At 37.9% G+C, this 18479-nt stretch overlaps 1 long non-coding RNA gene across 2 annotated transcripts in view; it reads right to left on the minus strand.

Moving 5' to 3' along the window:
• Nucleotides 1-18479, minus strand: part of LOC140631732 (uncharacterized) — a 138900-nt gene that overhangs the window by 88749 nt on the left and 31672 nt on the right. The window contains exons 3-4 of one of the 2 annotated variants that reach the window (XR_012029261.1): nucleotides 15697-15893; nucleotides 13651-13741 (exon numbers count right to left, since the gene is read on the minus strand). This is a non-coding gene — a long non-coding RNA (uncharacterized lncRNA). Of the gene's footprint in view, nucleotides 1-13650; nucleotides 15894-18479 lie in introns of both variants that reach the window. The other variant, XR_012029260.1, reaches the window with a different exon arrangement.

Raw genomic sequence — 18479 nt, forward strand, 5'->3', positions numbered from 1 at the left:
TTGAGCTGAAATGAAGAGTCAGATGCTTAACTGACTGGAGCTGCCCAGGCTCCCCTTAACGCTTCTAATGAATCTTCAGAAGAGAAAGATCTTTATATGGCACATCTCACAATTGAAGGATCTCTTACATTGTTAGGCCCCAGTTTGGATTCCTCACCAATAATCTGCCACCTTCCTCTATGACTTGTGTCACTGGTATGGAATAACACCACATATACTTTTCCTCACAACCACAGAACTAATTCAAATTCAGTGAGACTCCCTAAATTGAAATCCAGAGCTTGCCTGACCTATCTCATGATTGTTCTCTCTGACAACATGTGGATTCTGAAACACAGTGTCAGACCCAGAGTGTGAATGACATTCGCCTGCATTTCCACTATTTCCACTTAATGGGAAGTGGCAGGACAAAGCCCTCCATAAATGAGGTTCTGAATTGCCAGTGGTTCTAAGAATAAAGGGTAAGTTTATTGGTGTGTGGCTCTACTAGACTAAACATTTGGGAGGGAAAGGATAAAACTTCATACAGAAACAGCCATCGTGGTGAATTGAATGAGGGCAATGAGACACAAATCAGGAAGGGGAAATGTGTGAGGAATACATTATAGCAAAATTCAACCAGCATGTTCATAATGGAAAAATCACAGGGCAACTGTACCCGATTCACAGGGCAATCAGAATGCTGACCTTTCCCTGTGAGTCAGAATGCCCAACTCTCTGTGAGTTGCAGAGACAGCAGGTGCTTAGCATGCAGCAGATGCAGAGGGAGCTGGGAGGAACAGGAACCCCATCATAAGTATGTGAAATTATGCTATAGTCTTGTACACATAGTAAATGACTTTTCTAAGGCAAATTTTGTCTTTTGCCTCTTTTTTCAATAAGTAAAAAAATATTTGTGGGCTCTGAATGTTTGAAAGGTAATCTCATACTTTAAGAAAAACAAAGATAAATGTATGTTTCCTCCCCTCAAATGTATAATGTGAGAGAGATGATGTGATGACAAATACCATCATGTATACAACCTCCCCAATGCTTTCAAGTAATTACTTTGTTGACATATTAACCTAAGGACATATTTATCTTTCTAGCAGTCCTGAAAACATCTGAAACCCAAGGCTGCATATAGATGTTGAAACCTTCTCAATGACTCCTGGTCATGCAGAAACCTGTTCACCTCAACTGAACCCAGTGATATTTTCCTGCCTTTTTAGTCCACAAACCCAAAGGTCTTGATTTCCACTGACCTGGTGCTAATGCCACAAGTCTGCAGAATTCTATAAGTTTGATGAGGGTAACCGATTGCCAGAATTTTCAGACTTGAGGTTGATATTGTGGGCATGGTTGCTTATGGGTGACCACTTCCCCCTTTCTCAAAAGGACTGCCATGTTTGTACCTATTTCATGTGTCCATTTTTCACTAGACAGGGAAATTTCTAGAGCATGGAAAGAGCTGGAAAATGTAATGACTTTCTTGTTTTGGCCAAAGAACTTATTTTCCCTGAGTTCCTCCAGAGGATTCTCAGTTGCCCGAGTCACCCTAACACATTGCCATATTATTGTCTTAAAATGGTAGAATAGTGCTTTGAAATGTTGTGTGTGATATATCATGTCATTTTTATAACTTTCCTAGGCAGGGACTCTGCCCTGTTTTACAAATGAGAAAATAGAAATTCAGAGAAGTAAGGATCGGTATGCTCATGGACGTGAATAATTAATAAAGGTAGGAATAAAATAGTGCTCTCTGATATAAATCTCATCTTGCAATGTAGGAGAAGTTAGAATGTGACCCACTGCTGGTGTCAAGCCAGTTGACGATAGAACTCTAGGGGATGATGTGTCAACCTTAAAGAAGGGAATGGGATTTTCATGGAAGGAGCTTGAGCCTCTGGGTTGCATGGAAGCAGACAATGCCTCCCATATCTGTCTCAAAATCAGGTGTCCCCTTGCATGAAACTTCACAGACTTTTTACTAATCTTTAGTGAAGAAGGGGCTGCAAATCCAAACCAAGAGACATGTTTCTCTTGCAAGATTTTGGGGCATAGGCATTAGTAACAAGATGTCAAGGAGGCAGGGGTCTCCCCACACCACAAGGCTCCAGCATCCTGCTGATGACTCAGAGACCAAGAATGTGCTACCCCAATACTCTCCACTGTGATGTGTCTGCAGTGGTAGCAGAGAAAAGAGGAATAGATCCAAAATGGGAGAGCGAATTGATGATTACACTTGGAACTTAATAAGACCTTCTCATGAACATCATTGAAACATGCTCTAGAGGCTCAAAAAAATAAATGCAGATATTGCACAAACGTTGGAGATACTGCAACTGCTGGCAGGGGCAAATGTCAAAGTAATAAGAGATTATTGCTGACTTGGCCCCATTTTAACCCCTGAGATTCTGTGGTCTGAGGCATGAAGTATAAGCCAGACAGAGAAAGATCTCACTCACATGTGGAATCTAAAAGACAAAACAAAATAAAACAGAAACAAACTCAAAGATATAGGGGGAAAAAACGATTGCCTGAGGAGGTTAAGGAGTAGGAGGATGAGCAAAGTAGGTGAAGGGGATGAAGATGTACATACTGTCAGCTATAAAATAAGTCATGGGGATATAATGGACAGCATGGTGAATATAGTTAATGATATTGTAAAAATTTTGTGTGGTGACAGGGGTGCTTAGGTGGCTCGGTCAGTTGAGCATCCAACTCTTGATTTTGGCTCAGGTCCTCATCTCAGAGTCATGGGATCAAGCCCCACATTAAGCTCTGTGCTCAGCGAGGAGTCTGCTTGTTTCTCTCCCTCTCCCTCTACACCCTCTGACACTCATGCTTTCTGTCTCTTTCTCAAAATAAATAAATATTAAAAATTAAACAAAACAAAACAAAAAAACAAACTTTTGTATGGTCATAGATGGTAACTAGACTTATTGTGGGAATTGTTTTTTAATGTATAAAAATATTACATCACTATGATATACACCTGAAACTAATAGGATATTGTATGACACTGATATTTCAGTTTTAAAAAGTGGTTCAAAGAACCATAGAAATTGATAGTACTTAAAGAAAACACAATCATCAGTATCACCACCAGTATCATCATCATAACCAGCATCAGAAAAACTTGCATGTGAGAGGGCTAGAAACATTTTTATAATTTAACTTTTATAATACAGAATAAAAGTAGAGTGTACATTTAGGGCACTCAAATGTATTGTGTCCTTGATTCTTCTTCTTTGTATGCCCATCACCTCCCCCTATATACCATCAGCACAGTGTTGCCACATGACAAAGTTCTTAGATTCATGCTGAATGATTCTTTGTAGCTTTGCTCTGGATATAACCTCCAAAAATTGGCAAACTCAAAGCACATTCCAGGAGAACAATTCTTATGTTGTTGGAAGGCAAAACTTTCCCTTGAACAGACTTCAAAGAAAAGACTCAGTGCACTCGCAGCATACTAAGTGATCTTGCTTCATGTGGGTTAGTCCCAAAATCCACTTCCACACAGTGTTCAGACTTGTAGTAATTCAGTCAGAAATAGAAAAATCAAAGGCATACTTCTAAGAGTGCAAGTGTGTCTGGCCACATCCCTGAATGACAGTGGGGGGACTATAATGCTCATTTATATAAATAGCCCTCCAGGAAGAAAACACTACTCACTCTCACACTCTTAATTAATAAGAGTGACTCTATAGAGAATATATTGCTTTGTTCTAATCTTGATAACTATAGTTTGTTAGAGAAGAATCTCTAGTTGCATTGCGATTTTTTAAAAAACGATTTCCATGGTTTTAGCATAGATTTGCCACAGATTTCTGTAGATTACCAGAGACTAAGTCATAATAACTTATATTCTTTTTTTTTTAAGATTTTATTTATTTGAGAGAGAGAGAGAGAAAGAGTGAGAGCATGAGCAGGGGGAGGGGCAGAGGGAGAGGGAGGAGTAGACTCTCTGCTGAGCAGGGAGCCTGATGGGGGGCTAATTCCCAGGACCCTGAGATCATGACCTGAGTCAAAGGCAGATGCTCAATGGACTGGGCCTCCCAGGTACCCCTCTTTTTTTTAATAGACAAAGATATATTGGGGATAAAGTCTTGTTAATGCTTAAAATACATTTTTTGTTACTTACCTAAAGTTCCCTGGTTAGATGTTTTCTAGCTTCCATGATAATGATACCAAAATATGGGACAAAAATTTTATCACTAACTGTCTAAATGTACCAACAGTAAAAGCATTTTTTAATTTTCTTTTATTTATTTTTTTTAAAGATTTTATTCATTTATTCATGAGAGACATACACACACACACACACAGAGAGAGAGAGAGAGAGAAGGAGAGAGGCAGAGACAGAAGCAGGCTCCATGAAGGGAGCCTGATGTGGGACTCGATCCTGCGACTCCAGGATCACCCGCCGGGCTGAAGGCAGGCACCAAACCGCGGAGCCACCCAGGGATCCTCTATTTTCTTTTAATGAAACATGTTTATCCATTACCAAAGCAATGGGAGTTTGTTGTAGCAAATGTGAGAATACATATATTTTTAAAAGAATAAAGTTGATAATCATCCATAGCCTCAGCATCTAGAAAAGTGACAGTCAACGATTCTGGTACATTTTTTCAGAAATTTTTTGTTGAAGTTTCTGAAGAAATATATAGCTGCAATCTTGTAAAAATTGACAATTATTAGGTGCCCACCTGGAGGAACTGGAGTAGTTGGTACGTGACAAAAGAAACTAAAAAGTGTAACATAAGAACTGGGAGAAGCAGGCTCTGTACTAAGCAGGGAGCCTGAGATCATGACCTGAGCTGATGGCAGACACTTAACCAATTGAGCCACCAAGCCGCCCCTGAATAATACATTCTCAATGTCATTAGTTCATTATTTCAGCAAATATTTAGTAAGTATTTCACCAGGTGTTGTACTGAGGTGTACTTAATATCTAATCAAATCTTTTGTGATTCATAATGGAATGTGTTTATTATTATGAGGATTGAGAACAATGTCTGGAGCTATCTGTTCTTCTGGCTGGAACATCTAATTCATAATATGTATACTGATTGTGTCAACCCTCTGGTTTGGGAAGAGTGAAGGGTTTGACTTATTCTATGCTGACTCTATATCTTCCTGATGCACAGGATGTCTGTTTAAATAGGCAGATAATAGAGACTTCATGGAATATAAAAAAGCATATGAAATGCCCAATGACTTTTTCTCCCCAATGAAGCAAGAATATCCTAAAATCTTAGATAATGGAAAGACCTGAAGTTGATGTTCTGATTCCACAGTTCATAGTGACCCATACTAAAAGCATAGGTGGCTACACAAAGTAGGCCAACACCTATAACCTATGCAAACTCCAAAGTCAAACACTTCTATTGCTGGTCTAGTTTATCCTCCAATCTTTAGAGAAAATGTGAAGTCAGATCTCAGCAGAGGAGTTACCCTCTGTGTTATAAAACAAAGTCTACCAAAGCCAAAACAATTAGAATGACAAAAGAAATAAAATGGTATTTGATTATAATCCAAAGTATAAAATAAATATCCATGAGTCCAAACTGGGTATTTTTAAAACTGGTATCTCCATCAAATGGAGAAGAAAAGACAAATATCCCTTGCAGAATTCCAGATATGTATGTAGATGTCCTGTTCTTAAGGAGGTAGACCATAATCCCTCACTCCTTAGGTATGTGCTGTGCGGTGACCTTCCCTCCAAAGGGTACAGTGAGGATAAGGAGGAACAAAGAGTATCTTTACAGTGGAAAAATCTGACAAACTGTACTTGGCCAGGTAATCAAAATTAACACCAACAGCAGGAAGTCATGTTGATAGGATGTACCCTTGGTGTGACATGAAGAAAATGACACTTTATATCTGTGATCTTCCTATTCAAAGCTCAGCACCTCAGTCCAATCATGAGAAAAACATCAGGAAGATCCCTATTGAGGGACACTCTACAAAACACTTGACCACTATTTTTCAAAAAATTGGCCAGGTCACCAAAAATAAGGAAGCTGGGAAATAGACACATTCAAGAGGAGCCTGAGGAGCAATGACAATGAAATGGAATGTAATATCCTCAATGGGATCTTAGAATTGAAAAATTAAAACTAAGGAGAAATCTACATAAAATGTAAACTTCGATTTTAAGAAGTCTCGAGGATTTTCCTCAGGAAGTGAGTTTCTAAAAGCAGGTGCCTCTCATGAGCTCTAAGCAGAACAGTGGGACTGCATCTCTCAGGTTAACCCATCCACATTATTCTTGGACAACAGGGATGCCATCTTCCAAAACCAGCATTACTTTGACAAATGAGAGTGCTCCAAAGGAAATATGGGGACCTGAGAAGAGATTTCATTTGTTGATTGGTTGGTTGGTTTTGTTTTACAAAGGAAAGAAAAGAAAAACTCTTTGGGTTCAGAATATTGTGTGACAAATGTCAATTTAGAGGAAGTGCCAGCTAGCTAAGGGATCATAGTAGAGTGTAGTTGTTTTATTCAATGCACCAACTCGAAAGCAAGCATAGATGGAAAGGCAACGTGAAATTCTGACCCAGCAGAGGAGCTGTGGTCAGAGCCAGAGTTCTGGCATCTCTGGTGCAGGAGACAAGAGGTCAGAAAACAGGGCAACCAGAGCAGCTAAAGAAATATAACAAAATTTGACAACAGGAAATGGTTGAGAATTATAAGCCATGGATAAAGCAGAACTCTTGAGATCTCACTGCTGTTTGGATTCTGTCAGCTGGGTGGCCAGGGTTCATATTGGCTGACTTAAATGCTCAAGGTGAAAATGGGCAGTAGCAGGAAACACGAAGACACCAGAATGTGAATCAGGGAAATCACACAAATGTTTTATGATTTAGTCTCATGCTGGCTAGTGGCACCGATGAGAGGATAGGGAAGAAAAGAACCATCTTCTTGATCTAATTTAGCAAATGTCACTCAATTGCTACAGTTCTGAGTGGATGTAATCTTATTGTGCACTCTTGTCCACCCAGCCCTCAAAGTGTGGTGCATGTAATTCAGAGAAAATTTTGAAGCTAGGATTGTCTTTAAGAAATGAGTGACATTAGCCCTTAATGGTTTGTTCCCCACTCCCTTCCTAAATCCTATGAAGTTCTTTCTCACTTATTCATCATATCTACAATTATTTGGTAACAGTCTTCAAAACCTAATGCATTATTGAAGATAAAAATTGATAGGAAATACAGAAACATAGGGGTTGGATAGTTTTTCATAGGTTTGTCTAATATGATATAAATATTACAGTAAATTCAAAATGGAAAATAAGTTTGGCCCACTTTATGGATAGTGGCTACTAGAAAACTGTGTGAATAAAATTTGCAAAATGATGTTAGTTGGGGAAGAGGGTGCTGCTGCTAGGTGGCCACACCTGCCATGTGTGAGGGAGGGGATAGTGGAAAGATTGGAGTCACAATCAGCAATACTTATTCTCTACACTTGTGAAAATAAAGTTAAGATTCCTGTTGTCCCCATCTGTCTACTTAAAACTTAGTTTCTCTTTTATTGTCTTTTTTTTTTCCCAATTTAGGTCACCATTTATATAAAGATTGACCATATTTGGGAATCCTAAACATTCCTAATAGGCCATGTTGTTGGTACATGATAATATATGCATGCAGTGAAGTATCATGTTGAAGCCACAATCAAAAACATGAGATACTGGGATCCCTGGATGGCTCAGTGGTTTAATGCCTGCCTTTGGCCCAGGGCCTGATCCTAGAGTCTCAGGATTGAGTCCCACATCAGGCTCCTTGCATGGAGCCTGCTTCCCTATGTCTCTGCCTCTCTCTCTGCGTCTCTCATGAATAAATAAATAAAATCTTTAAAAAAAAAAAAAAAAAACATGAGAGACCTTGCCTTGGTAAAACAAATGATGTTCTTTTGCTCCAAATTCACGAAGTGTAACATCCTAATGAGTTTGCTCAATGATACCGTACAGCATGAAATGGTCATGACTAATTGTAGGGCTTATTTTCAGAAAGAATTTCTCTTTCCTTACATTATATCATGGGGGGTGGGGGTGCGCATAAAACACTGCCCTGGATCTGTTAGCTTTTTATCCAATGTGTCAAATCTGATTGATTTAGTTGGTGTATTACCAATTACGCATACCAATTCCAGTCATCCTCCTCCCATTTCCCTCAATTGCTAAAAACCTTATCTAACTTAAAAAACAAAAAACAAAAAACAAAAAATCTTATCTAACTTTTAACTAGATAACTGATTAATTCAATTTGGATGAAGTACATTTGCTACCTAATGATAAAGAAGAAGTAATGAGGCTTCTAATAAAAAACACCTAAGAACAAGGGAATCCATCCAGTTTCTTGGGTGTTTATTATTGTGGAACATTGCATTCATTCTTGGAGATATTTTTGTGTTCTACAAACTCAACAACGGGGATTTCCCTAGATGATCAGTGTATGTTATCTAAATGATAGTATTTACATTAAAAAAAATCAGACCATTAAGAGAGCAGGAGCTCTGAATTACAATTAACATACAACTCTAAATACAATTCATCCTGGCTTAAACTCCAAGTTAGTAAATTCCTGATACAGGAACATTTGCTACTTGACCCTATCATTGACCTCTTTATTTCTCCTTTTGTTCTTCACTCCTGCATTTTGTTGGTTCTCACATACTGAATTTCAGACATAAAGTACAGAGTCTTCCAAGTCAAAATCTTCAATATACATTCTGCCTGACTGCATGTTGAATGAGTCAACAAATATTAAACTTCTCCTGTTAGTGCACCTGGATGGCTTGATCAGTTAAGCATCTGCCTTCGACTCAGGGTCCTGGAATCCACCAGGGTGGAACTCTCTGCTCAGCCGGGAGCCTGCTTCTCCCTCTCCCTCTGCCTGCCGCTCCACCTACTTGTGCACGTGCTATCTAATAAATAAATAAATTAAAATCTTTGATAAAAAACAAATAGGCTTTCTCCTTTTCTGTTATGGCCACAAATAATGAGCGGACTTGACTTTTACCAAGAATATTTCTTCTAGATGAAATAACACTGTATTAAAATACCCTGTTATTCAATATGTTTTGTCACATTTTCAGAGCTTAAGGATTTACCATTTGGCAGTTTCCTTCTGGTTTAAAAGGGCATCCTTGCAAGGTTTTGTGGAGATTAAAGGTATATAAAATATGGCCTCTTGTGTCATTGAAAATCCATTGAAGGATATAATTAACCAGGTATGAAGTTCTGCCAACCAAAAGAAAGTTATGAAGAATATTGGATTATTTCCAACAATGCCTCCTAAAATTTCACCTAAAGAGTAATTACCTTGAGTGTCTCTTGAAAATGCAGCTTCTAGATGCACCCAGAATTCTAATACTATATATTTCAATGTTATCATCAATACCTTAAAACCCAATAAATCTAAATAAATACAATAATTAGTATTTGATTTTGAACACTGTTCTTTCTTACATAATGTCTGAAAAAATGCCATTGGGAAACATTGCTATTTTTGTTAATCTGTAGCATCCAATCCAAGTTGGAGTGTTTATAATATGTTTTGCTACATTAAGACAGCACCGTAATTCCTAAAAATCTTCTAAGAGGATGTCTTCCATAAGTACTTTTTATAGAAATACTGAAGCCTCTAGGACAAGAAATTTGTATTTTTAAGAAGCTCCTTCCTGCCCCATCAGGTGAATCTGGAGAACCTTAAGATAAAGAGATCAGCAAATCATTATAAACTTGGAGAAAATTTTAAGTTGAGAAATTTTGTGCAAGGAAGACCATGCAAAATGTACTCTGAAAAAGGACAGAGAGGAATCTATCTGGAGTGTAAGTCATAACATATATAGTGAGCTAGAAGTGAAAAGGGAAATAATAGACCAAGGCAGATGACACTGGTGCAAGTTTTATAGTGGGTGCCATGAGGAGCTCTGACATTTTGAGCAGGTAAATGCCATGACCAGAAGGATGCATTAGGAACTGTAGGTGTTTGGATGGGAGTGGCAAGAAAACAGATGTAACCAACGTGGTTTTTTTTTTTTTTTAATTTTTTTTATGATAGTCACACAGAGAGAGAGAGAGAGGCAGAGACACAGGCAGAGGGAGAAACAGGCTCCATGCACCGGGAGCCCGACGTGGGATTCGATCCCAGGTCTCCAGGATCGCGCCCTGGGCCAAAGGCAGACACCAAACCGCTGCGCCACCCAGGGATCCCAACAATGTGGTTTTTTAGCACAACTGTAACCTGAGAGAGATTAGTGGCCAGGAGAAGGGAAGAAGAAAAGCAGGAGCCAGTTACAAGAGACAAAGGTCCTGGTGAATCTGCTCCTGGTCATCCAGAGGAGGTCTTGCATCTCTGCAGAGCTGGCCTCCACAGAGAGAAGCCCCTTCCAGAATGTACCATCTAATGTAGGGTCCTTCTCGCTGCTTCTCCCTTTGAGAAGGTTTGCTATGTCTCTTTGTCTGGAAGTTGGCTCTTTCATCACTATGTCAAGGCTCTCATTACTGAAGTCTTAATCAGAAAAATGGTGAGTATTTACATCCCAGGACACAAACAAATGTTTCAGAAAGAACCCCTTTATCTGCTTTTGATCATCAGGCAAAGAGCAGTTTTTGCCTCCAATTGCAGTTTGTGGACTGCTCAAGTGATACTTAACCTCAAAATAGAGACATTTTCTAAAATGTCACAAAGGACAGATTGAAAATGTCTTAATCATATTTGGTTCCACTCCACCACTTGAATTTATTTTCCAGCATTCATTCTTAATGTCACATTTTCATAAGATGTGATATATTGGAAAAAAAAAAAACCCTCTCAGGCAGAAGTCAGAAAATGAAAATGTTGATCCTAATGTGAATCCTAACTGAACCACATGGGAACCAAGCAGTCTGGGAAAGAGGAGACATAAGGTGGTTTTTATCTTCAAGAAGCTCTCTGTCTAGAAGGGCAGAGAGCTAAACATGAACATGGAATTGTAATATGATGTGGTAAGCAATCTGGCAGAAGTTTGCACACAGTGTTCTAGGAGCACAGATGAGCCTGATGACTTTGGGTGAAGGCTGTAGGAAAAGATGGCTGAACAGAGTGAAAAACTGAGAGAAGACAAAAGCACTGGGATGAAGGGTGTTCCCTGCAGAGACCGTCATGAGCAGAGATTACAAGCAACACTGTGTGTGCCATGGATGTGCAAATGGTTTTGTTCTTGCTGTAGGATACAGCACCACTTCCTTGCACAAGCGGTCTTAGATGGAGCTACAAACACAAGGAGGAGGAGGACCATGGAGGTCCTTGTGTGCCCTGCCCAGAGACTTTGAATCTGTCCTCAAGACACAGGAAGCTATTGAAGGGCTTTAAGCAGAAAAGTCACCCTCTACAACCTGTATCTTAGATGTGTCACTATGAGAGGAAGGCGAGACTGTACAAATGGACAATGACCAGGGATCAGACTGCTATCTCTAGTAACAATCCAAAAACGCAAACAATAGCTTTTGTAAAATTGGCCCAAAGTGGCCAGGACTTGATTAATAACTGGTAGCTTTTCTAATTTATGTCCCTACTTCCAACTAACAACGAACCAGACAAAACCCAATATGCTCCCCTAACCATAGGATGCCTTATTTATAGTTAGCCTGCCTGCAACTTCCCCATGCCAAAAGCCTACAACCAGGGCATACCAAAAACTTCCCCAATTTTCAATTTTAAAGCTTTCCCACTCTCTGCTTGTCTTCAGTCTTTGTGAAAATATCTGTGATGGTGACTACCTGCCTTGCTATAACGAGCTCTGAATAAATAGCCTTTGCTTTTCTTATTGGTTGGTCTTTATTTTTGCAAAGGTCAAGAATAGATTAGAAGCACTAAAGAATGGCAAGCCTGGAAGGAAGAGGAGCAGGAGGTCAGATACTATGTGATACTCACATTTTAGAATAGAAGCAACTGATGGGACTCTTGATTTCAGCTCAGGTCATGATCTCAGGGTTGTGAAACTGAGCCCTGCATCGGGTTCCAGGCTCAGTGCAGAGTTTGCTTGAGATTCTCTCTCTCTCCCTCTGCCATTCCACATGTGTGTACACACATGCTCTCTCTCTCTCTCTCTCTCAAATGAATAAGTAAATAAAATCTTTAAAATTGAAGAAACGGAGACTGAGGAAGATAAATAACTAGTCCGTCTCTTGATTTTTACATCTAGTTAGTAACCACAACTAGGTCTTTCTGACAAGGCATATGCCCTAAACATTCTGCAAGTTGCTTCAAAATCAGTCAGCCTAGTCAGAGCTCACACTAACTCAAGCACTTCACTGCCTCTCTGTAGAAATCAGATGTGAGATAAATGATTAAGTGGTAGGGCACCCGGGTGGCTCGGTTGGTTAAGCATCTGCCATTGGCTTAGGTCATGATTGCCTCCTCAGGCTCTTTCTCTTGCTTACTCTCTCTCAAATAAATAAATAACATCTTTTGAAAAACATGATTAAGTGGTAAAATATTGGCTATATTAAACATCAGAATAAAAACTGACATAAAACAGTTGGTGGTAATAGACTGAATAAGGAATCCAAGGTTATTTCATGCCCTGAGTTATTTCATCACCCTAGCTCCCCAGCCTTTTTTTTTTTTTTAAGATTTTCTTTATTTATTCATGAGAGACACAGTGAGGGAGAGGCAGAGACACAGGCAGAGGAAGAAGCAGGCTCCATGCAGGGAGCCTGATGTGGGACTCCATCCTGGGACTCCAGGATCACACCCTGGGCCAAAGGGAGGCACTCAACCATTGCCCCAGGACAGCCCCCACCTACATATAAGCTTTAAAAGAGGAACAAGGGCCTTAGGGGCTAGCTCTCATTGGGGCCTTGGGCTACTCACCTAATTACTCCAAATAATAATTTCATCTATAAAATGGCAAGAATGACTGTCTTGCTTATCTCCCATGACTGTTTTCCATATAAAATAAAATAATGGATATAAAAATACTGAAAAGCTGTAAGCAGATCCTTGCTTCACATAATTTCTGGTAACATAGAAAATACTATGTGATATATCTGGTCCCATTGTTTTTCAAACTTAAAATGGGCTTTCAAAAAATTTAATGTGCATATTTCTCAATCAGTTATGTGATTTAAGAACTATTCTTATTTTGCATGAGTGCTTCTGTCTTTTGTTTTCATACTAAGGACCTAAGAAATTGCCTGAAAATGTTTTTGCTTCTCTAGCAAGTAAACACAGGTGAAAATTCTTACATGAGAGTATGTAAAATGTCAAATTTCACTTGGCCAATACTATTTGTAATATCGGGAAAATAATGCAATTTAGAAGATACAAGCAGGCAGAACCATTCAAAGAATAAGATTTTGCCTTATAGTAGCCACAATATTCAAGCTCCCTTCCCCTTCTCAACTATTTAGTTTGCCTTCCTTGTCACAATAGGGTCCTTATTTTCCAAAAAAGTAAAAATAGAGACAGATAGATTTAAGTATATATATATTTGTACATATAGATATGTAAATATAGATATATAATATTTTCCACACTAAGTAAAAGATATAAAAATACACACACACACATACACACAAATATACATTCCTTTCTTTGGAATTCAATAGTCAAATCATGAATTCAGACAAAAATCAGACACTTGGAATACAAAGGGACTGTATGCTAAAAGTACCTTTAGGAACTACTTTGTTGGCAACTTTGGATCTACCGGATGAATTCTGTATTCTGTGAATCTTTTTCCTTCTTGTCTTGGTCAGCAAGATCTCAGAGGCAAGGCCAAGACATATAAAGAGTGGTATCAGTGGATTACAATGGTGACAACAGCAATGAACAGTTACTACATATGCCAAGAACTGCACCATTCCACTTAATTTTTTTTTATCTCATTTAGTCTTAATGACCCTAAAAGCTAGATATTATTATTTCCCCTATTGCATAGCTAAGGAAATATAATAAAGACATTGAGTGGTTAGCTAAATTTCACATAGCTAGGAAATTGTGAGTCGGACATGTAAACAATTTATAAGGAAGGATTGGTAAGTTAAGCTGCAGCAAAAAATAACCCCAAAATTTCAGTGACTTTACACGATGAAAGTGTATTTCTTTTTCATGCTCTATGTCCATGATGATCTGATAGTGGGGGTCTGCTCATCACCGCTTTTTAAGAATCCAGGCTGATGGAGCAGCTGGAGTTCTGCATTTCTTATAATAGAGGGAAAGAATATCTTGAAATAGTAAGTAAGTGCTTCAGCACAAAAAGAAACAAGTCAACCCAGAGCTTATCACATGATTCCATTTCTGACTTACAAGGAGACCAAGAAGTGCAGTTAGAAAGCTGGAAACATGTGGGAGCAACAGTAAAAACTATCATAAATCATATCTATTCAGAACCTGTAGCAATGCTCTTTCCACTATACAGTGTCAAATAAAACAATCATTCCATAAAGCATCTGGGTCTTCTACAGCATAAAAATAAAATTTCCTTTTGAAGTCTATAGATTTCAATATATATTTCAACAAGTTTCCAGTCTCCTTTGAATTAAACAATAATCTCTCAATATAATGATCTAATTAAATCACCAATTTTTTCTCTCTTATTTTCATGTCCCTTAAATTTTATTTTTTAAAAAATTTTCTCATAGACATCTGCATTGGGTTTTTACTGCCACGTAAGAAACTGCCAGGATTCAGTGGTCTACAAAATACATATTACCTCACAGATTCTGTGGGTTAAGAGTCTGAACATAGTTTAGCTGGGTCCTCTATATAGTGCTCCACAAGACTGCAGTCAATGTGATGGCCAGGGTGTGTTCTCATTTGGAGGCTTGACTGGGGAAGAATCCTCTTTCAAACCAAATGAGATATTCGGCAGAATTCATTTTCTTGGCACTCTATGACTCAGGGCCCTCACTATTTGTATAGACTGTTGCCTTGGGTTCTACAGACTACCCACAGTTTCCTGCAATATGTCCCTAGACATAGGTGGTTCAGAACATGACATTGCTTCTTCAATTTCATTAAGAGAGTCTCACAGGCTGCTCAGACAGTTTCTTATATAATGTAATAAAATCAAAGAAACTATATTCCATCACCTGTGCCATATAATATTGGTTAGAATCAAGTTATAGATTCTCCCTTCACTAAGGGGGGATTACAAATATACATGGACACCAGGAGGTGGGGATTATAGGGACCACCTTATGTTGTGTCCATCAAACCAGCAAGAGCTAAAATATGGAAACTGGTTCTTTGTATGATTATATCTCAGCTACCCAAGTTGTCTTTGACTTACACTATGTAGATTTCTGTTGCTATACTTCTATTTATTTTATAAATTAACTCTATGAGATACTCATCTCTTAATAATAGCTATAAATAATCATAATTAAACCTAAAATGTCTTAGTCTTTAAAGTGTATTAGTCTTTAAAGGAAGTTCTCTCATTTTCTATACTTTCTCTCCCTTTCAGACAGAGATATATTAGACATATTACTTTAAAGTTTTTATGTTCTTGTGTTTTTAAAATAAAATCATTAATGATATTTCTGGTTTTAGCTCCAACATGTAAAGTTCTCAGAAGTGATCACTCTTTGCAAAAGAAAGACCTGGAAAATGACTTTTCATGGACTCATCAAATAAATGATGTTGCAATATGAATAATCATCTCAAAATCTGGGGAGACAGAGTAGCTAGAGAGGTTCAGTTGAGATCAGATTACCTGGAGCAGAAGCCATTGGAGCCATAAACTGATAGGAGCACAGGCGATTTTGATAAATTGCTGGAGTTGGCTGTGAACTAGTATGAGAGTAAGAGACTCTTGGTGGGCACAGACTTGAGCCAAGGTATTGTGGGTTTTACCTTCAGAAACCACTCCAGATTCTCATGGTGAAGATCCAAAATAAGTTCATCATGGTTCTGGCAAGGAGAGGGAAAAAGTAATCATTGTGAAACACACGGGAACCTCTTAACAAAGGCCTACTCCTCAGAGTAAAAGACTCACAGAGTACTATTCTATAATTCCTCCCATTTTAGCTGCTCTGCTGCAACTAAGGAAGGGAAAACAAAAACAAAAACATAATCCATGGGACAACAAGGACTCAGGCAAATAGAACAGAGATCAGGAGGGGTGGAAAAACACTGGAGAAACATTTATGAAGGTTACAAATTGGAAGAATAGATGATACACAGCAAAATGAGGCAGAGAGATGGAAACTCTAAGAAAGTATCAAAAGAAAATGGTAGAAATAACAAACATAGTGGCAGAAATGAAGGATGGCTTCCATAGTTTTATCAGTCAGTAATCCTGACAGGGACAAGGAAAGAATCAGAGAACTGCACGATAGGTCCATTGAAACTTTTCAAGCAGAAATGCAAACAGAAAAAAAGATGCAGGGAGAGGAAAAAGAGAACAGAACATTTGAGGACTGCAGGGTGATTTCAAAAGGTATAATATAGGTGTACTGAAATACCAGAGGAGAGAAAGTTTGGAAAGAAGTCAAGGAAGATAGGAATCTTAATTGTAGAGAGAAAAGAATAAGAAGTTATCAGACTTCTTGCCACAAATCATGCAAACAAGAAGAGAGTGAGATGAGATACATAACAGGTAGAAAGAAAGAAAGAAGAAAGAAAGAAAGAAAGAAAGAAAGAAAGAAAGAAAGAAAGAAAGAAAGAAAGAAAGAAAGAAAGAAGAAAGAAAGAAGAACTCACACTAATTTAGAATTCTATATCCAGGGAAATCGTTTTTAAAAAACTCTGATGAAAAAATAAAGATTTTCTCAGCCATATGAAACCAAGGGAATTCATCACCAGGAAACTTCTTTCAATAAATGTTAAAAGTTCTTCAAGTAGAAAGAAAATGATATAAGTAAGACAGTTGGATCTACCTGAAGAAAGTAAGAAATAAGAAATAAATGAAGGTAATATAAAATATTTTATTTTTATTATCCTTAATATATCTAAAAGATATATTTTTGTTTAAAAATGTAAAAGTAACAATGTATTGGGTGATTACACCATATGGGGATAAGTGAAATGTATGAGATCCATGTCATAAAGGATGTGAAGGAGAAACTGAGAATAGTCTGTATAATATATCAGCACTACACAGAAAGCAGTATAATGCTATTAGAAGGAATATGTATGCTAGCCCACCTATGATCTTGCCAACCAGTAGGTTATTTTAAAGTATAATTGATATACTAAGAGAAGAGATAAAATTGAGTTATGCAAATACTCAATTAAGCCCAGACAAGGGAGAAGAAAGCAAAACAAAAGTATTCCATGAATGGAGAACAGTTACAATCATGGTAGATATCAATCCAACAATATCAAAGTTATTTTTAAATATGAATGATATAAATACAGCAATTAAAAAATAGGTCATCAGTGTGGATAGGAAAATGAGACCCAAATATATGTTTTCTACCAAAAAAACAAAACAACAAAACAAAACAAAACAAAAAACCCAAAACCCAAACACACTTTAAATATGAAGATTCAGATTAAAATAAAGGGATAAAGGAAGATATACCATGCTACCACTAAACAAAAGAAAGCTGGGGTGGCTATATTAATCTTAGACAAATCATACTTCAGAACAATAAAGGTTAATGAGCATTATTAGCATTAGGGAGGGCCATTCCATAACAATAAAGCAGTAAGTGATATGAAAAGATGCAACAATCCCAAGTGTGCATGTACAGAATAAATGAATGTCAAAATACATGAGAGCAAAACCTACAAACTGAAAGGAAAAGTAGATAATCCCACTGCTGTAGTTGGAGACTTCAATACTCCCCATCGATAATTCATAGATCAAGCAGATAGAAAATCAAAGAGGATATAGAAATCTTGAAAGTACTATGAATGAACTTAATCTAATTGACATTTGTAGAATATTCCATCCTATAAGTACATTATCTTCAAGCTTGCAGGCCAAGTTCAAAAAGGGTGTTGCCTGTGTTCTCTAGGATTTTGATGCATTCTTGTCTCACATTTAGATCTTTCATCCATTTTGAGTTTATCTTTGTGTATGATGTAAGAGAATTGTCTAGTTTCATTCTTCTGCACATGGCTGTCCAATTTCCCCAGCACCATTTATTGAAAAGACTGTCCTTTTTCCAATGGATAGTCTTTCCTGCTTTGTCAAATATTACTTGACCATAGAGTTGAGGGCTCATTTCTGGGTTCTCTATTCTGTTCCATTGATCTATGTGTCTGTTTTTGTGCCAGTACCACACTGTCTTGATGACCACAGCTTTGTAATACAACTTCAAATCTGGCATTGTGATGCCCCCAGATATGGTTTTCTTTTTCAATATTCCCCTGGCTATTCAGGGTCTTTTCTGATTCCACACAAATCTAAAGATGATTTGTTCCAACTCTCTGAAGAAAGTCCACAGTATTTTGATAGGGATTGCATTGAAGGTGTAAATTGCCCTGGGTAGCATTGACATTTTCACAATGTTCATTCTTCCAATCCATGAGCATGGAATATTTTTC

This window comes from Canis lupus, chromosome 4 (assembly GCF_048164855.1).
Source record: "Canis lupus baileyi chromosome 4, mCanLup2.hap1, whole genome shotgun sequence".
Lineage (NCBI taxonomy): Eukaryota > Metazoa > Chordata > Mammalia > Carnivora > Canidae > Canis > Canis lupus.